Source organism: Dermochelys coriacea, chromosome 16 (genome assembly GCF_009764565.3).
Source record: "Dermochelys coriacea isolate rDerCor1 chromosome 16, rDerCor1.pri.v4, whole genome shotgun sequence".
Lineage (NCBI taxonomy): Eukaryota > Metazoa > Chordata > Testudines > Dermochelyidae > Dermochelys > Dermochelys coriacea.
Window position 1 is genome coordinate 15,243,405 of NC_050083.1, and position 26,181 is coordinate 15,269,585.

Consider the following 26,181-nt stretch of genomic DNA (forward strand, 5'->3'; position numbering starts at 1 on the left):
TGCCATGTTTGTTTCTTATCATATATTGGGGGAATCTCCCAAGGGAAAGTGGTGGAAACCCATCAACTGGGACTTTTAAATAAAGGCTGAATAATGCTGTGCAGGGAACAATTCTGCACTGCCCCTTGGGTGACTTAGGATTAGAGCACTTAAACACATGCTTAACTTTGAATGTGTGCTTAAATATTTTTAACTCCAATGGGACTTAAGCATGTGCTTACATATTTTGCTAAATAGTAATGAATTTCTGCACATACTTAAAGCTAAATGTTTTCTTAAGTAGTTTGCTGAATTAGGCCCTAGATCAGCTGTTCAAAATTCTACTCAGCTTGGGTGAGTGTGTGTGGAGGGGAGGGTTGTTTTTTGGAAGGACAAATAAAATGCTCACTTTCCTCATGGTCAAGGATGGGTGATTTGATTGTGTCCATGATAATTTTGAAAGACTGGACTAGATGAGACCCCATGAGTCTTTTCTGTCTCTTAACTCTATGATTTTCGATTCATGCCAATAAATAAAATGTGACGAGGTGATTTTCATGGCAGCTCCAGTCTCAGGTGGAATGCAATCCAGCACATAGAGAGTATGGTGTACTAGCTAGAGCAAGGGATTGGGAGCATGGAGTTGTCATTTCTACTCCTGGGCACGATTTACTTGCTTTGTGACCTGGGTAAGTGACTTCATTACTCCATGCCCAATTTCCCCATCTGTAAAATAGGGGTAATGATCTTAGCCATCCTGGGTTGTAAGGCTGAGTTAACTGATGTTTGTGAACTCTCTGGAGATTATTGGATGGCAAGTGCAGCACAAGTGCACAATATTGTTGTTCTGAGCTATCATTGTGAAAACTGGCCAGTTCATCTCAGAATTGACTGTATTCGATAAATGTGATCCATCTCAGATGCATAATGCAATGACCATATTGGGAAACCCCAGGTTTTGAAAACTGTCTCCTTTCCCTTCAGAAAAGGGGTCCTGGCATTTGGTAGAGGACCCCACCAGAACATCAGGGTCTCCCATGGTTGGGTGCTTCTTCCCTGCTTTCGGTTGGGGTTCTGTCTTTCTCCCACTTCTGAGTCCTTGATGGCCTCCACCCTTCATTAAGTCATGCAAGCCAGCCAAACCTGGCCCGCATGGTGCTGCATTCCCATCCACTCCTGTGCATCACTACCTGTGGGGAAAATGTGGGGTCTGGATCCCAAAGATGTAAGTATCTGCCCACTCCCTCTGACCCGCCTACCAAATGAGAGACCAGACCACTGATTCCATAGGATCCAGGTAAGGTATAATTTGTGTAGAAACTGCCTGGTGAGAAAGAGAAAGTATTTTAGCTAAACGCTGTTGCTGGTGTTTAACTGTTGTTGTTGTTGTTGTGTGATAATTCGTATGAAGCACCTATCCCAGGCAGACATCTCCAGCTGGGGAAGACAGCAAAGAGCCTTCAAAGGCATCAACTGAATGCTTTCCCCATGCTGAAATTACAGCAGGCAGAGCGTAGCAAGAGATGCATTTAAAGACGATTGAATCTTATGGAGCTTTCCCCGTGATCAGTTCCTAAGGAAGTCTTTTCTGGGAAAGACCTGTGATTGTAGTGAATGTGACAGAGAAGGGAGGTGCGAATGCTGAGTCCAGATCCCATTTCTTTTCCAGGAAAGCAGCATCCGTGTTCTTGGAGAGCACCCAAGCGGCTGGAGGGTTGGTCTGTCTGTTGTTTGAGCAGTAGTGAGTTAGGTGTGTATAGGGGATGGAGAGATAAGGCCGGCTTCAGCTCCCATTGCGCTCACTGGCAATATGTCTGTTCATTTCTGTGGGAGACATTACTGCACTTTGGCAGAGAGTTTCTGATCTGATGTCTGGTTTTGCTGCTGGGTGAGGAAGGAGAACCCGCGATTCCTATGCCTCCCAGGACTGGAAGGGTCTTTGCAAACACCCACGGGTGCTGATTCATGCACAGAATTGAGCTGTTGTGTGTCTCGCCTCTTTTTCTTTCAGGTTTCCCTGCTCTCAAGATGACTGACCTCCACCTTCAGGGAGAGATTGAGGCCTGGGTGGGAGCACCCTAAGGTGAGTGTATGTAGCTGCCTGTCAGATGGACAATGGCTGTCTGAACAGGAAGGGAGCAGTCTCTGTCCTGGTTTCCAGAGAGGAAACTCATCACTTTTAGGGACATTTAATCCTAAACCCCAGATTTTCTCACCCCTTTGCTAATGGGCTGGATGCTTCTATAGCTGCATTCCAAGCATCCATTGCTAGGGCCTGAATCTCTTCTCGCTTACTCCAGTTTCATGCTGGAGTCTCTCTGCTGGCTTCCGCAGGGTGAGATTCACAGTGGTATAAACAGGAGGCCTATTATGCCCCGAGAGTGCAGCGCAGACTTGCTGACTAACCTCTGTACCCAGGCTGCTCTCCAGCACCCTCTGGATGGTCATGAAGTGAGGAGGGGGACAGTTAGAGGCCCCAGCTGCCTCCGAGTGGACATTTGTTTCCCTGTGAGTAGCTGGCACAGGCTGGCTGGCCCTGTCTGTTGCCCAGGTGGGAAAATGATTTTGGTCATGCGACGGGAAGGCAGCTCAGGCCAGGCCTAGGGCTCTGGACACTCCAGCGAGGATGGGCTGGGCGTGCCAGGTGGGACAAAAGCCCGGGAAGCTGTGCTGGATTGAGGAAGCAGCTGCCGGTGAGGGCTGAGGGGACCAAGGCTGGCTCCGGCAGGGAGCAAGGGGCTGTCTGGCGCTCCGGGAAGTGGGGCTGGGGACCCCTGACTCAGGAGGAGAGAGCTAGCTGAACTTTGAAATGGGTGACTGGGGCCAGCCGGGTGAAGCCGGTGTGAAGTGCCATATGGCTCGGGGAGCAGGGCTGTGGGCACCCTGGATTAGAGGGAAGGGCTGGGGCCTGGAGAGCCAACCTGTGTATGGACTAACTAGACTGGGTCCCCCTCCAGAAGGGCAATGTCATAAAAGGATAGGGACTGGGTGTCGTTTTTGAGGAGCCCTGTGAGAGATGCAGAGCCATCCCAGGCCATGAGGGGGCGCTCTGGAGGCGACAGCCCCTTTATAGTGGTTTGTTTTGGTTTCCCTTAGACCTCCCCCAATCAACCTAAGCTAAACTGAAATAAGCCTGGTTTATATGGAAATAAGAGTGTCCGCACAGGGTTTTGCACTAATTTAACTAAATTACTTCAGAAATCACACCTTTGGTGAAGCTGGTGCATCTCTGTGAGGAGGCCAGCCCTAAATCAGTTTAGAAATCAATGTAGCTTGACAGCGCCATGCTGACACAACAAGGCCAGAGGGCATAGAGCACTGGGAGGAAGGTGAATTTGTTCTACTCTGCTCTTTATTTCCTCATTGTCCTGAGGGATGCAGGGCCCCCACTGGCTGAGCTGTCATTGGCCGAGGGAGCACAGGGCTGCGACTGAACTCAGGGACGCACAGAAAATCCATTTGCAGAGCCTAAGTCAGCTCTCGAAGGATGTGATTGTGCCTCTCGGTTAGAAAACAACCAGTGGAGCTGTGTGCAGTTCTAGCCTCAACTGAACAAGAGGATCCTACCTCTGTCACTATAGCAACAGATTGGGATTGCAGGATACCCAGGTGTTCCCTGGTCAACTCAACTTCTGCACCAGGGCTGAGCGGAGCTCCTTGAGCTTGCTCGTCCAATGACTCTGTCATGAGCTTCAGCGGACACCGGGGCAGGTCTCTTCCAGGAGAGCCACTCCACTGCAGCCCCTTGGGAGGCAGGTGCCTTTGATCGCCATTATAAATCGCTGCCGTCTTACAAGCGGGCATGCAGGGCAGGGAATGAATGGGTTACTGATTTAGCTCCTGGGGGCGAGAAGGGAGGGAGGCATGAAATTCACAGACTTGCAGAAACAGCTTTGAAGCAGTGTTCTCTGATTGTAGTTTAGAATTGTGTGGGTGGTGGTGGCTGGGAGACCATAGTGCTGCAGCCTATAAAATACAATCTAAGGGGATTTGTTATAGCTTTAAGCTTTGGTATAAATAATACAGACCTACTTTTATGATTATTGCTGTTTGTGCTAGTGATAAGCCAGGATGGCAGTGGGGTGATGGGATTGGGTGGAGTGGCACTGCAGTCACAGAAATTCAGGGCCTGATTTGCCCCTCATCCTGGTGTAAATCAAGAATCACTTCACTGAACTCAGTGGGGTTTACACTGGTATAAGTAACAGGAGAATCCGCCCCCTCCCTCCCCTGCATTTGTATTTCATACACCACAGGCGCTTACTTCTTGCTAGTGTCTGATTCCTGCTCACCGCTCAGAACTGAGATACAGGCGTGGTTGTTTTTAGAAGCGGGGTTTTCCAGTCAGGGGCAGAGTGTGAGTTTTGTTGCCTCTCCACAGGTCTCAAAAGGTTGTCGGTAGCATATAGAGCCTTTGGGCCTGGTTCTCCTTCCAACCTGTCGTCATTCACACCTGTGCAATGTGGGGGTAAAGGCCACCTTTCTGGTTTGGTAACATCTGACACCCACAGTGCACAGGTGTCAATATCTCTACAAGTGAAGGGCGGTAGAGAATCGGATCCTTCAACTGCTAAATCGTAGGTTCAAATCCAACCTGGGTGCATAATGTCCAGCAAATTGCTGCTCCACGGCTGTGTGGAAAACAAGTTTGGTGTCCCCAGTCCAGTGTTCGGAGGGCAGGTGTCCCCGTCACATCAATCACCCCAACTGGCACCTGGGTGGGGAGTTTGAGCAGAGGCAAAGGGCTGAAGGAGCCACAGGCACTGAACTCCTACAAGTCATGGTTGATGCCCATGGGTGTAGGAACCCACCCTGCAGATGCCCGTGCTCTCTATGGTGGCCTCCAGAACAGTGAGACTGGCACCTTTCACCAGCACCTAATTCACATGTAAAGCGTTTTCAATACATGAGAGGGAGGAGGGTTGGTGAGGCCTGATCCGTGGTTAGAGACAGACTCTGCTCTATAAGACAAGGCCAGGAAGCCAGGCTGTTCTGGGCTTTTCCTGTTTCCTACGCTATTCTTCATCTGTGCTGAGCAGCAGCGGTGTTTCTTGTGATAAGAGCAGGGGAGGAAAGGGTGTGTGTGTCAGTCAGTCGGTCACACCCTGAAAGTGTTCCCTCAGAAGCCCAGGAAGGCCCAGGCCTTCCTGGATAACTGAGAACCACCAGCCCACAAGAAGTGGGGACAGGGCTATAAAAGCTGAGATGTACATGAAGCCCCTGTGGGGCTTTCCTTGGCAGAGAGGCCGGGTAGGGTGATGTGCTGCCTGTGTGGGGATAGAGAGGGTTGGTGCCAGCTCCAGAGCAGCAGAATCACATGGGAGATGTGGAGGCTCCAAATACGGAAGGGATCAGAGGGTAGAGGCCGGGACCTGTGCAAGGTGCCGGCTGGGACTGAAGGACAGAGATCTTGCCCTCAGTTGAGGCTTTAATAAAAGGAGGTGCGTGTTGGTAGCATGCATCGCATTGTTGTGTGGTCCTGTGGGCCCAGCCCGCGTGGAGTAGCCGAGGGCTCTGCAGTAGAAATTTCCCAACAGACAGCTTTGTGTCTTGGCGGGGGGTGTGGATCCATTCACGCAACATCAACAATCTGGTGACACCCGTGGTGCTACTGTTTAGCCACTTGACCCCATGGTATAGCTGCTTGAGTTCTTTTCCAGCCTAGGCAGAATAGCTTGGGGTGGGGGGGTGTAGGAAGCCACACAAGCATGAGGCCTCCAGCTGGAGGCCCTCGCCCCCTTCCCCTCCCACCAGAGCTGGGGGTAGAATCGCTGCCCACACTGCAGGGGAGGAGGTGTCCCCTTACCTCCTGCCACCAAACAATTTGGGGTGCAGTGTTTTCCTGTAGATTTATCTGTGGAAGGGGGCTGTTCTGGGCGAGCTGCCCGTCCGCTAGAAGGGGCTAGGACCATGGCTGCAGAACAGTGCCGGACCCCTCGTTACGGGTAGTGTCGCCCTAGCGTCGCCAGAGGGAATGAGTCCCAACTGCAGCCAGGCAGCACCGGCATCTTCACTGAACACACACTCGGCACAACAAATGTCCCGCTGACGCTGAGCGCTTCCTAAGGAAGCCAATGCATTGTGGAGATGAGGAGAAGGAGAATTTCATTTTTATTTTTGGTGGGAGTGATAACATGCCTCCAAGCTTTTAATGCTGATTAAATTCAGATGCAAAAAGAGGTTTTAATTTATAAAAATGAAGAGCACTGGGTAAGTAGCAAATCTGGATTATAACCTCAGGCATATGGGGGAATCGAAGCTGGGCCGTTTGTCTCTCTTCCCCTCCCGCACCCCCTAAGCTTGTGTTTTATTTGAACAAGCTGTTTTTCGTTTATTTTTGGCCTCTGATGATTGGAACTGTGGGGAAGAAAGAGGGAGACGTATCCCTTCTTGGTAGGGCTGTGTGGAGTCTCGGCCCTGGTCTGTGCTTTGCTCTCTCACCGCCCGCTTTCACGATGGGTCTGTTTCTGTTCTCCCCCAAGGCAGAAGGGGAGAGGAGGAGGGAATGGGACCCCCCCCCGAGACCAGAGAAGATAGTTTGAGTTTGGTGAGGAGAAGCTCAGGTTTGCAGAATGCTGGAGTGATATGGCTAAAGCTGACCCCTTTGGAGGGGGCAAAGACCCAGCAGGTGGGTAGGGAGAGGAGGGAAGGTTATTTTCCTTTTGCATGTCATTAGAGCTGGGTGAAGAACAGACTTTTTTCAGTCAGTGGCAGTAGTTCTGAAAAACCAGGGGGAAAATTATGTTGGGTTGTACTAACCGTTTCCTTTCCATTTTGAACGTTTTCTCACACTTCTCATTCTTCCAAATAAAATTCAAAGCCATTTCAAAATGAAAAATCCCTTCAAATCAGAAAATCAAAATGTTTCCTTTCGAAATGGTCCAAACCAAATATTCTGATTTTATTTGAAATTTTTTAAAGTTTTGGTTTATTTGGTTTTGATTTTTTTTTTTTTTTTTTTTTTTTTTTTTTTTTTTTTTTGCCAAACCAATTTGACAAAATCAGCACCAAGTTGTAAAACATTTTGTTGTGGCCAAATCTGCATTTGTCACCAAAAAAAATGTTTAGGTTGAAAAATTTCACCTACTGCTATGTGCAATGGAGTCAGCAAAGAGCTGGAGGAGCAGTGAGGGTCTTGGAACTCTGAAGTGCTGCACACAACCTCCTACCACAACTGATTGGGTTTTTGTATCTCGACAGTCACAAAACAGTTTCAGACAAGTGTGGGTGCATGTCATGGGGTGTGCATGATGTTTGTGCATGGCATGGACACGTGTGCCAAGAGTGTGTGGTGTGTATTCATAAATTGCATGTCTGTGTGGTGTTTGTATGTGTGGCATGTATGCATAAGGGGGAGGGGCTTATTTTGTGTGTGCGTGCATGCATGCAGTTGTGGTGTTTGTGTGTGTTTGTTCAAATGGCAGACGGTTCCCCCCACATCTGATTATACTGTTGAACTGGAGTGTAATTCTGCCTCCTACAGAAACACCATAATCCCATAGAGCTGTTCTGCGGATTTGAGGACTCGGGGGTATTATTAACACTGTTATGCAAGACTTCATTTTGGTAGAGCTTAAGGAAAGGCACCTTTCGTTGCCCCTTTCCCCCGCTGTGTTCAGCTGGAGCCGGTCTCTCCGCTATGGAAGGACCAGCTGGCAGGAATGCCAGCAGCAGGAGAGCAGCTACATAGGTCTAGTTCTCCGGCAGGATGGCCAGTCATTCCCTAACGCATGGCCTTAAATGCCTGTCTCCTAGAGGCAAGATGTGATCTTGGAAGAGCCTTTCCTGGAATGCCGTGATGTGACTCTAGCCTCTTGTTGGATTTCCTTCGAAAAATGCTTCCCCTTTATTAATTCAAGAGGAAGGTTCTAACAAATAAGAGATCCATAGACCAGCTTAAACAGCTTTCAGCAGCTCTCTGAATCCAGAAGAATCTATCAAGTGTAGCTGTGTTAAACTACTTAAACACAGGTGTGTGCTAGAACATCTGTTGCAACAATATACATAATCTTCTTCTATGCTCAGAGACTTCTAGCCCACAAAGGACAATAGTAGTTCATGTGAACTCCAGTTTAGCCTATGTACATAAATTAGGTGGTGATTAAGCCTTTAGTTACTGGACTGAAAAAAAGATGTATACTCACAGCACATATATCTAAGATGGCACATCCCCTCTCAGAGACTAGACCAGTTACTGGCAACTTGGTGGCAGAGGGAGGCTTCACATAAGAGATGAATGACCCTTTCCCCTTGACACACAGACCACAGTAACCTGGTGTTGCTGGGCTGTCAGGGTCACCCAAGACTGAATGCTATAGACAGTCCATTGTCCTAAGACCTGCTACTTTGTGGGTGTCAGTATATCTGGGAACATGTCTCTATTCTGCACTGTGGACTGCATCCCTGTCTTAGCTTTGGGGGAACCAGAAGGTCAAGAGAGTGAGCCTTGACTGCAGTCTCTGATACTGCGCTTTCATGCTGAAGGACTGGGGAGGTGTTTTTTCTCCCATGCTGACCTTAGTTACCCAGGAGTCCCCCTTTGACACCCTTTGTCAGAGGTAGGGCTGGCCCACGGATATTTCTCATTACTGCTTTTGGGCAATATTAGGGTATGGAGCATTATTTAACTTGGCATTTCCTCATCTTTCATCTGAGGATTTAGGCGCACTCTATGAACATACTGATTCCCCTTCTCAACAACCCTGTCTTTTTAAAGGGGTGGGAAACTGAGGCACACACCTTTCTCCAAGGTGAATCAGTGGCAGAGCTGGCCATAGAACCCAGGTGTCCTGACTCCCATTTCACTGATCCAGCCATCAAAATGCACTTCCCCTCTGCAGGTCTGAGCATGTTAACCTGGCACTTGGTAGGCATGGGCCCTCTGCTGGATGGGCTCCTATCATTGGCTGATTGGAACTCCAAGAGATCTTTGCTGCTTTCTGAGTTCATTCGCCAGGATGCAGGAATCAAGGCGGATTAAGAGTCCCTTAGCTGATCACATTTATTTCGTTATTTGAGTGAAATCCCTCGGTAAATACCTTCTTTCCCCGCCCCATCCCCTTCGCCCTTCATCAGAATAGAAGGCAAAGAAAAATTGCAGAATTAGGAGAAGTTAATCACAAAAGTGGCATTAAAATCACGTAGATGAATCCTTAACCTCTCCTGGCCCAGCTGCACAGAGCTGGGAGGGAGGTTTGGCTGTTGCTGGGAGATGCTAAACAGGCAAAGGATACCAGCAGATTCTGCCTGCCGGCATGGTCCTCCTCCTTAGTGGGAGAGATGCGCTCCAGCAATTAACGAGGGATTTCCCAGCTGCCACTAAGTGGAGCTGCAGCTACTTCCTTTGCAACAGCATCTCAGCAATAAACCTTAGTGGTGGTTTGACAAATTGGCCCACATGCCATAGTAATTAACATCAAAGGCCATGAATTAGGGCAGCATTTGGGCCCTCAGTATTGTGACATGCATTATATGCAGGTGGCCTGAATAGGAGGCGTTTACAACCAGAGTTTGGAGTCGAATACAATTAGAAATGTCATTGCTCCTCGAGTTACAATAAGGTCTTGGATCTGCCCTTTGCTCTTGAGGGCATGAACACGAAGACATTGCTAATACACCTGGTGCTTAGACAGGAACCTCCCCAGGGACCTTCAAGATGTACAGAGTGGGTTTGATTTTCTGTGGCGAAACAGCTCCCAGCACATGTTACGGCAGCTCCCTGCTTGTGGGCAGCAGCACAACATGGGACATGTATAGCACCCTGGTAGGGCCCTCCCACTTCTAACACCCCCCCCACCCCATGCCAGGGCTTGGCAGCGTGTAGGGCTGTGTGCCTGCATTGGGGCATTCTCCCTGGGCCACTTCCAGCCCCTACATGGTACTGGCGCAAGGGAAGGACAGAACTTGGTCCAATACATCCACTGGTGCACTGGCTTGCAGTTCGTTCCTGAGGGCAGTTTCAGGCATTGGTTTTCACCGGTACAGCCCTTTATGGTTTAGGCCCTGACTCCCTTAGAGGTGTCCCTCTGTGTTTGTGCTGAGGTCTGCGGGTGCACCTGAGCTCACAGCCCCCACCCAGGGTTCCTCACTGAAAGGCAGGCCCTGTGCTCTGCCCAGCAGCTCCCCACCCCAGCCTGCAGCCCTTGAAGGCATGCTGCTGTGCCCTGCTATTGAGATGCCTGTCCATGAAAGGAGAGTTCAGGTTTGCAGAGGCCCTTTCAGGCATCGGGATTTTTATAGGGGGTTGACTGAGCTCTTTTAACTGATGGGGTGTTGCTCCGAGATCCTGTTCAGTGAGATTTAGAAGCAATTTCAGATAGATGCCTTGACCCTCAGAAACTCCCCTGCTCCTCCAGACACCCCACACACCCACCCTTCCACACACATGGACAGCACTTGATAGCAGGGAGCAGACATGGAGAAACTCCCTCTTTTCATGCTGCTTATCCTCTTCATCGGGTCCTAGCCTGCATTCCTTGCACAACCAAGGATCCCACTGAAATCAGCAGGGAACAAGGGCTGCAGGATCAGACCCACAGGATTAATTCAAATAAAATAGTGGGGAAGAAAAGCTCAGATAATTGCAAATAGATGATGGATGTAAACTAAATGTTCCCCTTGAGACACGGGTGCATTGTCCTTATACTGCCTTTATGTCCCTGCCTGGCAGAGCAGCAGTGAAAGTGTTTTCCTTGACAGTTTGTTTAGGAATTAGCTTCTTGCACATCTGGCTGCAGAGGTCAGTTGCAAAAAGACATGATCCGGTTAGTCCTGATTTCCCAGCCTTGTTGAGATTTTGACCTTGAAGCTGCCAGGCTTGTTGTTTTTAAAAGGGTTTTTGCGGTGTGTGTGTTTTTGTTTTAACCCAATTGCTAAAGACGTACAACGGCAGCGTATTACCACGTTGGTTTCATGTCCGGCACACATGGGGGGTTACATAAAGCGGATTAATGGTATAGCAGGAACAGAAAAAAATACATTGGGCCATGTGATGAGAGTTGCTTAGGAAGGGATGTGGCAGGAGGAGCTGTCAGGTACCAGATCAAAAAGAAGGCTGATCTGATGGTTTGGATGATCTCCAAAGCAGTTCCTGGAAGTATTCAGCTATTCCTCTATATTCCTTGTTTCAGGATGTTTCATATATTCTTTTCTCTTGCTCCTAACTCAGCGTGAGGTCATGTGTGCTTGGCTGATTTCTCTAAAGCCCTGTCCAGAGTTGAATCAGAACCAGGCTAGATGTGAACAGAGAATTTCAGTTTGCAGGGCCCTCAGCCCAGGAGCATTGAATAGTCCATTTATTATATACTTCAAACAGAAGAAATAATATGAACTCTTCCATTTGCAACTTCCCTGAGTTTGGTTGGTAGGGTGGGAGCAGAATGGGAGGCACAAGCTAGAGAGCGGGCAGGGAAGCTTTATATTTTGGATACTGGTGACCTAATCTACCAACCTCCTGTTTCCACCTTCCTGCTAAAACAAGTCACTACAATATGTCTAGCACTCAGAGAGTTCAGCAGCTCTCACCTGGGGAGGTGCCTCTCTACTGCTTTGGGAAGGTGCGGCTGGAATCTGACCAGAAGTGTCTAGATCAGAAGAGGAATTCGGAGGGGAAAGATTTGTATGGTTCACAAGATTTCCGGTGTGTGTTTAGTTTTTTTCAGTCTCCTGTAACAACAACGGCAGCTGCTCGGCTTCCTTTCTAGATAACCTTCTTCCTGTTACCCAGCATGCTTATTATCTACTACAGACAGACTGGCAAGAGTAACCGGAAAACTGATACCTTATCTCTACCTCTCAAGGAGCTTATTTAGGAATTGGAATGTGTTGCAATGGTAATTGATTGTATAAATACAAGTGATATATGGATATATGGATATGAGTCTACATCTTTGACAAAGACAGCACCTGCTAGACAGGAACCAGGCTGTAGGCACCAGGGCTTGTGCCTACAACCCCCCCCCCCCTTTTTACATTTAAAATCTGAGTCAGAAAAGCAGTGGCTCAGACTTAGCTGCTGATTGGGGGTTGGGAGTCAGGACTCCTGGGTTCTATTCCCAGTTCTGCCACTGCCTTGCTATGGTGTTAGCCAAGTCATGACCCCTTTGGCCTGGGTTTCTCCATCTGTGAAAAAGGGCTCACTATACATACCTGCCTTGCAAAGAATGTTATGAGGATGAATCAGTTTGTTTGTGTGGGGGTTTGCCACAAAATGTCTTGGGTACTTACTTTTTAGTCTGGGTGTGGATTTAGAACAAGGTAATATGTAAACACAACAGTAAGAGTAAATAGGATATTCAAGCTAACAGACTAATTGAAATGAATGGACTCGGCAGTGAAGGCAGGCTGAGAGAGCTGAACCAGAACTGATGAGTGACCGGAGTCAAGCGGTGCTGCAGCACTTCACTCATTTCCCTCTCTGTAAGTTACAGACATGACTGTAGCAATTGCAGTAGCCCTGTCTTGGTGGTGATGAAAGAGGAGGGAACAGAACAAGCCAGCTTGGCGGGGGGATGAGGGTAACAGCTGCTGGAGAAGGGCGGGGGTGGCGGTGTCTATTTTGGTCCAGTTCTTGCTGGGGAAAATAGACAAGAGGCACTTGTGAAATGTTGGCTCTTGGGGCCAGCCTTGAGGAGGAGCCTGATAAATAATCAGCACTTCCACTTGCCTGCAATTTAGGGAGCTGGGGAAGGTGCAGAGATGGAGCTGGGTGAGCCTGGATTAGCCAGGCAGGGTAATTCCAAATGGCCAAGGGAGCAAGAAGCCCTTTTGCCCAGGTCACTTTCTAGGGCCGTCATTCAATTGTGCTGCCCAGCTGCAGCTGTTATGACTGCATTGTCTTTGACCGTATCTGGACCAACTTGTAAGGAGACCTGGATATTGACTGTAACATTGCTATCTGACTGTAACTGCTACTGCATCCCTACCTGTACTAGTAAGTCACCCTGCTTACATTTTGCAATATACCAGCACTTGAGACTTCCATCATACTGACTCTAGAGGCTAAGACCCACATCTTCAAAGGTCTTTAGGCTCTTAACTTTCATTGGGAGTTAGGAGCTTAAATACCTTTGAGGATCTGGATCTGTGACTAGAACTGCTCTTCTGCCTATACTTGTACTCTCATTGTAGTTGCCAGAGTAACAGTACCTTGAACAGATACTGCTACTACTGATGACTGAATCTGCGAAATAATCTGTTCCACATCATTGGCATAGGAATTTCCAAACCAGATGAGACTCTGGCTCATATAGTTCAGTAACCGTGTCTCTGACAGTGGCCAGCGCTAGCAGTTTCAGAGGGAGGTGCAAGAAACCTTGCAGTAAACTGATGGGGGATAATCTACCACACATGAAGGTCTCATCCTACTCCCTAACAGGGCCTGTTTTAAACCCTGAGGCTTTATATCTTTTCCAACACTCTAGTTTTGCATTAACAACTAAAACCCTGGCTATTTCTGCCATCTCTATGAACATCTGAACTGTCTCTGAATCATGGTAAATTCTTGGCCTCAGTGACATTTTGTGGCAATGAGTTCCACGGTCTAATTACATGAGTACTAGATCCCTGACCACTTCTGATGATGTGTGTGTCACCACAGCGGGATTATGGTCATGTGGACCACGCGTGACAGCTACTAACACAAACACCTAAAGCCAGCAGCACTTATTCCTGCCCGCCACTGTAATCTGAGCATTCCTGGGATGGGGTTGCCAAGTTAGGGTGTTGAGTAGGGGCTAGCTGCCACCAATGATCTCTACCTTGTTGACAGCCTCAGTGGAGTCTAATGATTGAATGGGCCATTGAGGCTGAATTCCTCTTTTCCCCCAGCAGAAGGTAGAAGCACATTTGCAGGGCAATATGCCATACATTGATACCTGTGGATAAAGGGAAGGCTTCAGTTTGCAGGGCTGTCAATCCTGCTGCTTTTGCCAGCGCTATATTCACTTAAGAGTTGGGAGGGAAAGCAATGTATTACTGTAATCAATTCTGAAAGCCAGCTTGCCTGTCCATGGACCAGCTGTAGTTATATTTGCTTAGCAGCTTTGTTCCTTTATTGGCTATTGTTTTTGGAGGCCTTCCAGCCCACTGGAGATTGGGATAAACCCTTGTGCTGTTTCCAACACTTGTATTCCATTAAGCAGACATCGCTCCCTGGATCAGGACAGAGCAGCCTCTGCGCCTGGCTGGCTGGGGAAGGGCACTGTGCAGCCCAGCTCTGGCCAGAGCTCTGGCACGGCGTCACAGTTCTCTCCATCAGTGTTTTAAGAAAAAAAATGTGAAGGAGTGTAAAAAATCTAACCAATCCATCCGGCATCTGCATCTTGTGATCCTGAAACCCAAGAGCCTCCCTGACTCAGCAGGTTAATAATAACCCCCTGGCTGTCTTCCCAGGGCAGTGACTGCCAGCCCCTTCTCCTTCCTCTCCTCTGGGACAAGGCAATGCATACGCCAGGCAAGGTTAGAGGTTCCTGCCCACCTCCAGGTCCCTGGGCGTTGTAGTGTAGCCAGTGGGCTGCTGGCTTTCCAGCGCTGCGTGGGCCAAGCCCAAGGGGATGTGTGTGGTTGCACTAGTTATTGGAGGCTTTGCTAGTCAGGGCTCCAGAGAAGATTTGAGGGTCCATCTGTGCCCAGCAACCCTAATGAGGAGTCACTCTTGAAATTCGTAGCACCAGGATCTGTGCCTGTGAGAACACTGTGCAACCCAACTCGCTGCTTTGGGACCTAAGGAGTTTTGGCTAGTGAGGTCACAGGAGCAGAAAAGAGTTCTTGGGCCCTTGGGTCTCCCCTCCTCTGTCTCTGTGCATCCCCTTGCAGGCAGGGCCATCCCTAGCCATTTTGGTGCCCTACGCAGCCCCCCAGCCTGTGTGGGGGGAGAGATGGCCCCAGGCCTCCACGGGAGGGGGCGGGGGGGGAACTGCCCCCTGTCCCCAGCCTGCTCTGCTCCCCTGGCTCCCAGCCTTGGGGGGCAGAGGGGAATCGGGGGGCAAAGCAGGCTGGGGCTGGGTTGCTCCACTTACCAGGTGGTGAGTGCAGGCCCGACCCCTGCAGCAGTCCTCAGGGGTGTGGAGGCGGGGCGGGGAAGGGGTGGGGGTAGGATGGAGCAGGGTGGGGGCTTTGGGGAAGAGATGGAGTGGGGGCAGGGCTGGGGCTGGGGCTTTGGGGAAGGGGTGGAGTGGGGGCGGGGCTGGGGCAGGGACCATGGGGAAGAGGCGGAGCAGGGGCTGGAGCAGCACACAGCTGTGCAGGGCACCAGGAAAGGTGGTGTCCCAAATTTCCTGGTGCCCTACGCAGCTGCATACTGTGCATATGAGTAGGGACAGCCCTGCTTGCAGGGCCTTGCTGTATTCGTGCCCCTCACACTCTCCCTTTGTGTCTGCGACCAGGAGAACAAGACGGGCAAACCTTAGGCCCTGGTGCAGGCGTGACCCTGCTGTTACCCGTGTGAACCTGACAGGAGGGGATGTTCTTAACAAGACCAACGCAACAAAAACCAAAAAGCCCTGCCTCCACCCCTCCAGCTGTGGGGAGATGACGTAACCTGGGGTTGGGATACTTTGGCTCTGAGCCCCAGGTGAACAGTCTACTGAGGCACCTGTTTTCCCCAGGTAAGTATTGTATTGGGGATTGTCACTAACAGCCTCACCGATTTCTTGGCCTATAGAAATATGGCTATATCCTAGGGAAGCCCATTGCCAGCCTGTGACTCCAATTTGCACCCACGCTTTGCCCATTGTCAGGTGACATGGACTCCAGTGAATCAGGTCCCATCTAAAGGGCACAGGGACCCAGTTACCCCATCATTGCATTCATGGGTAGACAGCACCATTCAGCCTGGCAGTGAAGAGCACATTGTGATCAGGCCCCAGCCCCGTGTTAAGGACTTTGGCTTTGAAGGGCTGCAGCGTGATTTGGTACCGTGGGTCAGTCTGGTCCAGGCAGCAGGAATGCCCATCCTGTTGGTCCCCAGCTCCCTCGACCCATTGGATTTGAATAGCAAAGAGGAAGCCTGGCTTGTGCCTGGTTACACAACCATCATAGCAGCTGGAGCTCTGATTTCTTTTCTTCCCCTTTTCTGTTTTGCCCTCCCCGCTCTGGGTTCCTCTTTTCTGCTCTCCCACCAAGTATTTTACATGAGGGCAGGAGAGGAGGGCCAGGAGCTTAGGCTGCAAACCACAGATGGGAAAGGAACAGTAACCTCCACTAATCCCTTACGCAATGGAGATGAGGTCTCCACCATCTCCAGTACCTGACGGAGGGCATTATTAGTCACATGCAGCTAGGAATAGAGCCCAAATCTCCTCACGCTCTCCCCTTACAAACTGTCAAGGTTCCTTCCCCACTCTGAACTCTAGGGTACAGATGTGGGGACCTGCATGAAAAAAACCCTAAGCTTATTTTTACCAGCTTAGGTTAAAACTTCCCCAAGGTACAAACTATTTTACCTTTTGCCCCTGGACTTTATTGCTGCTGCCACCACCAAGCGTCTAACAAATATATAACAGGGAAAGAGCCCGCTTGGAAACATCGTTCCCCACAAAATCCTCCCAAACCCTACACCCTGTTTCCTGGGGAAGGCTTGATAAAAATCCTCACCAATTTGCATTGGTGAACACAGACCCAAACCCTTGGATCTTAAGAACAATGAAAAAGCAATCAGGTTCTTAAAAGAAGAATTTTAATTGAAGAAAAAGTAAAAGAATCACCTCTGTAAAATCAGGATGGTAAATACCTTACAGGGTAATCCAGATTAAAACATAGAGAATCCCTCTCGGCAAAACCTTAAGTTACAAAAACAGGAGTATACATTCCATTCAGCACAACTTATTTTATCAGCCATTTAAACAAAACAAAAAGAAAAGGAGTACTTGTGGCACCTTAGAGACTAACAAATTTATTAGAGCATAAGCTTTCGTGAGCTACAGCTCACTTCATCGGATGCTACTCTGAAACCTGTCATTAAACAAAACAGAATCTAACACGTATCTAACAAGATTGCTTATTAACCCTTTACAGGAGTTCTGACCTGCATTCCTGCTCTGGTCCTGGCAAAGGCAACACATGGGAGAACCTTTGTTTCTCCCCCCCCCCCCACTCCAGCTTTGAAAGTATCTTGTCTCCTCATTGGTCATTTTGGTCAGGTGCCAGCGAAGTTATCCTAGCTTCTTAACCCTTTACAGGTGAAAGGATTTTTCCACTGGCCAGGAGGGATTTAAAGATGTTTACCCTTTCCTTTATATTTATGACACAAACACAATGTCTTTTCCACCCCAGCAAGCCCGTGCAGGCTGCGTACCATTCTGCAATGTTCCAGCTGTTTGCTGCGCTCTGCTTTCTGAAGAGAGGACCTCTTGGCCTCAGCAGATGTTCCTAGCAGCCATTGCTCATGGGGATTGTTCAGACTCTCAGTGAGCCTCATGTCCCCTTTTGTTTCCTGACCCTCCCCTGTTCCTTTCCTTTAGTTTCTGATTCTCAGTCCCCTGCCGCCCCCAACCCACTTCCCTGTGGTTGGGGCAGGGGCAGGTGCAGTGGAAGAGGGCAACAGTGGGTTTTAAGTCCCTTTTGTGCTGCCTGAATTCTGGGGCCTGAGCAGCCCCCAATGAAGTTAGAGCAGCTGCAGGGCTGCTCCAACTTATCTCCTGTCTCTGCCCCATGGGCTTGTGAGCACAGCAGATCCCAAACGCAATGTGTTCTAGCCTCAGCCCTGACATGGCTGGAGCAGGACTTACAGCAGCTCTACATTGCCTGTACTAAGGTCATTTCTTCCCCTATAGGGCCATTTTACAGTAACAGCGTGGTGTAAGGGGGCCTTACAATAACAGAGAATCAGACCCGATAGCTTCATCCTGCCCTTCTGCTCCCCTGCTTCTCTTCTGCCTCCCTGTCTTGCCATTCCTGCCGCATCTTCCCCAGTCTCTCTCAGCTTCCCTTACTCTTCCCTCTCGCATCTGTCTGCTCCCAGTTTCCCTTTCCTCCTCCTCCTCACCCCTTGGGCACTGCCCCCTGCTCTCTGCCTTGCTGTTCTGCTTTTCTCTCCTCCTGGGCCTCTCCAGGACAGGATTTCCCACAACACTGACTCAGTCCTAAGGTGAGCAAAGGGTCTTTGGTGCCCTCACACAGGCCATTTCAACGGCTCCCTCCTCCAAGCCAGAAATCCCTGGAGATACAATTTCACTGACTCATGGGGCATCCCCTCAGGCGCTCTGGTATTTGAAGCTGTGGCCGGGTATCTGAGGCTAGCTGAGGTAGGTGCTTTTCAGCAGTGTCTGCTGCTCCCACGCACTGCTGCAGGCCTCCCACAAATGCCACCATGCTGATGATGTTATAGAGAGGCTTCCTCTCGGAAAGGGAGGGCGGGAGGCTGTGCCACACCATGATGTGAACATAAAAATCCTCAAGGCAGGCAAGCCCCATATGGGGCTAGTAGCTGCAGACCAGGGAAAATAGCATGTTGACTACATTTAGACGATAATGCAAACCCCAGAATGGTCTACAGAGAATGAAGCAGCAGGGGCGGGGGTTACAGTCTCGAGCACCTGCCTCTCCCTTTGACTTTAGCTAGAATTCTGGAAAATCAGGTGCAAACCCAGTGGCACTTTGGGAAATACTGACTTCATTGGCTGTGCTTCTGGGTAATTTTTAACTGTGGAGATGGACATAAAAGCCTTTCCTTCACACCCATCCTCCAGCAATCAACACCCTACACCAGTGGTTTTCAACCTTTTTTCATTTGTGGACCCCTAACATATTTTGAATGGAGATGTAGACCCCTTTGGAAATTTTAGACGGGTCTACAGACCACGGGTTGAAAACAACTGTTCTATGGTAACGACAACCTTTCACAGACTCTTTAGACATAGTCCGCGGATGACCAAAGGTTGAAAAACCACTGTGCCAGATCCAGCCCTGATGGCTAATGATGCAGGCTGAACTGCTAACTTTCTGGGTTATTTTGTGTGCTCTTAGGATGTGATCCCATCTACCTCTTTATGGATGGTTTTTGTCACACAGTACCCTCTGGTGGGGAAAGTGTGCACATGTCATATAAATAGACACTATGGTATCCAAATCCCACATCTGTTGATGTGACATCTCTTGGAAATGGTGAGGCCAAATTAAGGTGTATTTATTGATGACTTTAACAAAAATGTGTACATCATATTTTCTCTCATATACGCACACAAATTATATGTATTGGGCTGCATCCTCGACCCCCCTCTTTCAGATGTCACTTGTCTTCCTAGAGGGGGAGTTCATCCCTGCACTGTTGTCAGAACATGGCCATCAGGGAGCCATTGCATCTCTCCACTTCCAAGGGGGTAGGTTAGCCTCAGGCTCAATTTAGGCAGCCCAGAAAGTTACCGTAAATTGCACCCCAGCTGCAGAGTGCAGAATAGCTGGGGCATAAGAATGTTCTGGCCATTCCCCCTAGAGCCCTTATGGCAGAGGAGGGGGCAGAGTTGGCTCTGGAGCTCCCACAGAAGCCCTTTTGTGCCCAGATTATTCCTTGTTGGTCCTAGGCAGCTGCCATGCAGCCCCTTTATGCCAGTGCCAAAGGGGCTGCAGGGCAATAGTGAATCTTACCCTTAGATTGTAAACTCCTTAGGGCAGAGACTGTCTTCGTGGGTGTATACAACTGGGAGTATCAGCAGGCACGATCTTTAGAGATTGCATTAATTAAGGAAACATTGAGTTTGGAACAGAAGCTTTGTTCTCACTTTATTAAAAGTGGACAGGTTGTGTGTCATGGCACAAAACTACTGCTTCAAGCATTCCTTTTTAAAACATGGGTACAAAAAATGACTTACAAATCTGAAAGTTCCAAACAAAGATCTTTGCCTTGGGTTTCCTGAAGTGAGTTCTGTACATCAGTCTTGTCCTTGTGTACATGTAAAATCACATGCTGTCTGAGCTGTGATTGCCTACTTGAGGCCATGATTTACTAGGATGTAGAACACTGAAATGATGCTCAGCTTCACCCCTTTGGAAAGCAGCCAGCGTTCACACTGGCTGAGTGAACTGAGATATTTCTGAATGGACTTCAGTGATCTTTCTGTAAGCTGACAGCTGGCTTGCAAGAGATGAGGCTGAGTAATCAGTTGATCATGGTTGAACTCGAAAGCCTACACCTGAAGGAAGTCTTGAACTTTTGTTTCTGTTGCATTTGGAGTTATGAGAGTTTCAAGATTTTGAATAATTTTGTAGCCTTTTTGTACACATCTTGATTGAAAACTGGACACTGTAAAATCAATTATTTATAAAATTCCTTTGCTGAATTTGGGAAACTGGGTTCATGTGTCCTTATTTACATTTTCTTGGGAATTTTTCCCTGGAAGCTCAGGCATTCCATCTATCTCCAACTTTACTGGTGGATTTGCTCCCAGAATAAGTCATAGCTTTTATCTGATTGGATGGATTGAACTAAACTAAGAGTTGTTTTCATACTAGATTGGCCTTCTGTTGATTAAATGTCTGACCTTTGCAGAGTTTCAGAAAGTTTGTCTATCATGTTTAGGACTTTCTGACCTAGTTCAAATACTAAACAGGTAGCTAAACTTTTCCATTTGAGCTGCCAACGATTTCAGATCTTATTTCAGTATCTTTTTCATTGCATCTTTCACAACTTCCCAAGGTGCACACAATCAAGGTAGGTCTCAGAAACTGAAGCCAATGCTGCTTCATGGAAAGTCCATCTTCTTGGACAGAGGACACAGATACCTAGTGGTGTATTTAACACTTCATGTTTTGTCCTGAAATATTGCAATTGTTTGGGTGATTTATTTATATTTTTTGTAAGCAGTTCCAAGAATATCTCTTAGAATAGCATTTTGAATAGTGTCCTGCCATGCCAAATTCAAAGCATGTCCATAGCAATGAGTATATGTAGCTTGGGGTTCCCTCTGGTGCACCCTGCTTGCTGCACTTGATACTCAGCTAAGCTTCACAGTCATAGCATTGCCTGTGATGGTTGTTATTCCCTAGAGTTAGATACAATGATATATAGCTAATTACTGATATGATTACCTCAGTGGATGTACAGGCGATATTGTTCATGAAGAGTTGATTGTACAAGGCATTTGTGTCATCACCCACATAACAGGCAAAAGCCAATTGCTTTTTGTTGAAGAATGTTATTTAATTTACCATGATTGTATAGCCTTGATCCGTGTATGCCACTTCCCAGAAACTCCCTCAGAAATCCCCCTCAATGCCATTGAGACACAATTTCCATTGTTTCATTTTAAATAACTGGACTTGTGAATTTGTCTTCACTCTTTTTCAGCTACTTTGAAGTATCGATCGTAATCTGCGGCAACCAAAGCAGATTAATAAAGTTGCAGTCAACCTCTCCACTTGAAGGTATATTTTCAGCTTGTTTAGTATAATGGCCCCTCAGTGCAAGTCCTTGCCTGGCAAGACGTGTACTACTAGAATTTTCATTAGGATCTTCCTGTTTTCTTCTGAGAGAACTGAAAACTTAGCATGTCACCAGCATTCTTTGTGGTCATTTGACCCAGTTGCTTTGTGGTGACACAAAGAAGCTTGGTGCCTCTCAAATTTGTCTCGAGTCTTTTTCCAATTAGGAAATTCAGACTCAGTGAAAGTTTCACCTGCGCACTTAGTCAAAAGTATTTTGCACCTAAAAGGCTTACAACAGACGCAACAAAGTGCTTTATCACTAGCTTCAAAATAATGGAGCCGTTAATAGTCATCAACCAGGACGAGCAGGAAGAACGACCCTGTTTTCTAAAGCAACACATGAGGAAAGACTTATATCATGAAGCGGTTGACCAGGTGTCTCAGAAGTACCAACAGTATCAGGTAACTGGCATTTGGTTCTTGTTGAGGGGGATGAAAGAGATAGGTCAGTGCTATAACTGCAGGAGTAGATTCACTTGTTGGAAGCGTAGTAGCTTCCTCCTATTTAATCAGCCACATTCCAAGTGATTTCATGTTAGCACCTTGAAAATGGACGCTTGGGTTTTGTGCTTTGCTCAGTCACTGCTCACTTAGGAAGAATGGTGTGGGGTGGCAGCATTAAAAAACATACTCTGGCAACCTCAAACGTTGAGCTGGTTTCTTGGTTTTATACAGTTGCTGCTTTCTTTGTAGGGTGGTCTAGAATGTTGTAGAGTGAAGAAAGGGAACAGCCAACACCTGATCTGTGGTATACACTGGGAAATAATTGCTTTTATCTTTTGCTTTTGTAACTGTAACATGCTGTAGGGGATACACAGAGTTGGGAGCCACTGTGTTACCCTTCTGCCTCAGCAAGCATGTGCTTTGCTGGAGATTAGATTAGTTGTTAGCTCCCTGTCATGCCAATCTGTCTTCCTCATCAACAAACTCCTCATGCCTCTCACAGCCCAAACCTTGCCTAGCAGTTAACAGTTGTGAATTCCAGCCCTGAGCTCCTCAGAGATGTTTCTCTGCAATGCACAGCCCCTGTCACTGGTCATTCACAGGAGGTATTGAGTTTGCTGCTCTTTTAAAGAGTCAGTACATTACAGCTCATTAACTTAACTTGGGTAAATACACACTTCCCTTCAAGCACAGCACTGAATTGGTTTATAGTCAAAAATAAAACAAGTTTATTAATAGAAGGACATAGGCTAAGGCAGTGGTACTCAACCTTTATCCAATTGCAGACCCCTAAAAATTGTCAAATGGACGTGCAGACCCCTTTGCAAATCTTAGATATAATCTGTGACCCTTCCAGTGGTCTGTGGACCACAGGTTGAGAACCATTGGGCTAAGGGATACCGAGTAGCAGGAGTAAAGGTAGAAATAGTTACAAACAAATAAAAGTGAAAACTTACATCTCACCGACTAAAACAACCTCACAAGATGCAATCTTTGGTTAAGATGGTTTCTCTCCCCCCCAGTCTCCTTTCCAACCTGGCCAGGATCCATCAGAGATCAGGTCACTTGGTTCCTTTGTTTCCTAAGGTGAGGGATCAAGATGGAGTGTCTCTCTGTTCCTTATCTCTCCCAAGGGAATGTCTTTGTCTTACAAGTCAGGAAGCCCTCTTGGGTGCTCAGGTTGACTCTGCTTGCTGTGTCCCCCAGGGAGCTGACCCCATGTCAATTTTGAAGTCTCCTGTGATTTTACAATTCCCATGTCTTTCCTACAACTGCCAAGGCAAATGAATAGTTCATTGTCCGTATCTCCGGTCATATCTGGCTCAGTTAGCCTCTAAGCCAGAGATGTTTGCCTTCCCCTTTGTCTTGAAAAAAACCGATATGCCTCCTTTGTCTGTTTACAGTCTCCAAAACATAGTATCAGTGAGTATTAATAATTTCATCTACTATGTTTTTACAAACATTTCACAAGGATATTAATGACCAGTTTGGTATTAGTTTTCCAATGATGTATTACACACCACCTTTCAGATATAAATTATAACAGGGAGTTGGGGTACACTGAGCTGGTCAGCCCAGCTGAAACTCACTGCTACATATGAGCCCCTTGCCTTCTGGCATAGGGATGCTCTTCAGGTCACAGTGACCCCCCTGGTTCACCTCTCACCCAGTGACTTCAGCAAGGAGATTACAAATCAGGTGGCAGCTGGAGGCCCTTTGACTCCCAGACATTATGGGATTGGGGTCAGAGGTTGCCAAAGGACAGCCAAAGAATTCTGGACTCCATGATGCCTAGCCTCCCCCTCCCCCATGTGAAAAGAGCACATAGAACTTTCCATTCTCTGGCACATCAGGACACCCTGGGAGTCAGCCTCAGAGGAGTCCAGTTGGCTGGACTCATCCCAGGTCTCTCTAGAGACAGGGGATCAGAAGTCCTCTTGCACAGAAAGAGAGAAGGTGGGAAACAACCAACCTGGCTAAAGAAAGAACAGGAGAAGCACAGGCAGCTGGGCCTCACCCAGACATGCAGAATTCCCCTTCACAAGAAGAGGAGACCTTGCTTGATGAGTCATTTCCCATCTAGGAAAGAAAGGAGCCAGAGCCTGCTGCAGGGGAGACCTTCAACTCAACCCTGGTTATCAAGAGCCAGCAGCATGCCGTCTATGTATGCAATGCATGCATTGCATGCCCGAGAATTCAAAAACTTGGTCCATCCACCTAGTGGCCAATGAGCTGGAGCGGGCCCATAGGACAGTGCATATGAAATTTTTCAAGTTGCTTGATGTGTCTGCAATAAACTGACCTGCACCCGTATAAAAGGGATGGTATCACTGCTGCATTGTGTATCATCATTTTTGTTGGCAGTTTGATGGTATGCAGGTTGAGTATTGTACGGTGAAATCACCAAAAACCTGGGTTGCCTTTAAGATTCTGTTTGATATTTTTTGATCCAGGAAATTGTCACTTGAGATGGTACTGTCATGATATGTTAAGTGATTGTTGATCTTTAGTTTATACCATTGATGATGATGTTGGCTCAGTGGTAATGGCTAATGGGGCTGGTTGGAGGAGGACTTAATTTTTTCCCCCCCAGGCTGACGGTGAATCCATTTCTTTCTTTTTGTCTCCGCCCATCTTCCTGTCCCTGGGATGGCAAAGTAAACACACTCTCACGCACTTGCCTCTGAGAACCTATGAAGGATAAGCTCACTTTTACTGAGTAAATAGAGCTCAATCATCTGCAAAAAAACAGTTTCACGTATGAGTTCCTCAAAGACTTTTGTCTTTGCAGTAAACCTCTGCGACAGAACAGTTTTTCATTAGTTCTATACATTATGTAGATGCCCTTTTGAAGGTGGTCAGTTGCATTATTCAGAATGGGTGTGAAGAAGAGACCAAAAAGGATCAGTGCCAGCCCACAACCTTGTTTCACCCTATTAGATATGGGAGTTGGTTTAGGGAGGCTACCATCTGAGAGTACTTGATCAGTCATGTCTTTGTGGAATTGATGTATGGGGTGTAGAATTAGAGGTAGTACCTCTGAAAGTCATGACTGCACTCTTTTGAGTGGTCTTCCAGTCTTCACTTCACACCCAGCTTTCATCTCACCAGTACCACACTGTCTCAGCAGTGGCCATGACATTTCTGACTGCTACATGATAAGAGTGGATGGATGAGCAATGAGTTTAAGTGCTGTGGCAGAGGGGGACACACTATATAAATGAATGTATTATTATCTTTTGCTTGTTTATTTTGCCTTCTTGAACTCTACACTGGGGTTTATTAATTGGCACTTATATTCGCAGGCCTTGAAATGTTTCGTTGGAGATGAACAGCAGACCTTTGGAGAACTGCTTATTATAGTATCAGGTGTGCATGAAACGGAGTGTGCATTCTAGTGCAGCCCAAGTGAGTTACTCTTCTAAAGTTTGGGTGCTGGTGACTGCACTAATGATCACAGAGTGATGGATCTAAGAGGGACACTGATGTTACAAAGTGCAGAGTTGTGGGCTTTGCTTATTTTTTATAACGTGACATCAATATGTTGTGACATTAAATAATACGAGATGTTTCATTCCCCTCTTCCTCATCAATCAGCTGATGTTGGCCTTGATTCTGCAAAAGCCCCTGCTCTGCGCACAGCAGGGCGTGCAAATGTGAGCATATGCTACATGTGCCCACACTAAGGCTAAGAACTCTGTACTGAGCATTCGTTTATGTCGAGACCTGACACTTCCACTCTCTTAGTCATAAGAGTCCAGGTAAAAAGGGCAGGGAGAGGGTAGGGAACAGGTATGGATTTAAGAACAATCCTCATCCTATTAAGAGATATTTAGTAGGGATGTAGATTAATCACAGTTAACTCACGTGCAATCACACTGTTAAACAATAGAATACCAATTTAAATGTATTAAATATTTGTGGATGTTTTTCTGCATTTTCAAATATTTTGATTTCTATTACAACACAGAATACAAAGTGTACACTGCTCACTTTATATTATTATTATTACAAATATTTGCACTGTAATAATGATAAAAGAAATAGCATTTTTCAATTCACCTCATACAAGTACTGTAGTGCGATCTCTTTATCATGCAAGTGTAACTTACAAATGTAGATTTTTTTTGTTACTCAAAAACAAAACAATATAAAACTTTAGAGCCTATTAGTCCTACTTCTTGTTCAGCCAATTGCTAAGACAAACAAGTTTGTTGACATTTGCAGGAGATAATGCTGCCTGCTTCTTATTTACGTCACCTGAAAGTGAGAACAGATGTTCACATGGCACTTTTGTGGCCTGCATTGCAAGGTATTTGTGCCAGATATGCGAAATATCCA

General features: G+C 47.4%; 1 long non-coding RNA gene across 2 annotated transcripts; it reads left to right on the forward strand.

The window, feature by feature from the left end:
• Nucleotides 1-1,666: 1,666 nt before the first annotated feature.
• LOC122456930 lies at nt 1,667-25,776 on the forward strand. Of its 2 annotated transcripts, XR_006276108.1 has the most exons (4): nt 1,667-1,729; nt 1,991-2,062; nt 15,363-15,584; nt 21,260-25,776. It is a non-coding gene; the product is annotated as an uncharacterized LOC122456930 (long non-coding RNA). The 2 variants fall into 2 exon arrangements; XR_006276107.1 differs by lacking the exons at nt 1,667-1,729; nt 1,991-2,062 and adding an exon at nt 11,409-12,396.
• The last annotated feature ends 405 nt before the right edge of the window (nt 25,777-26,181 follow it).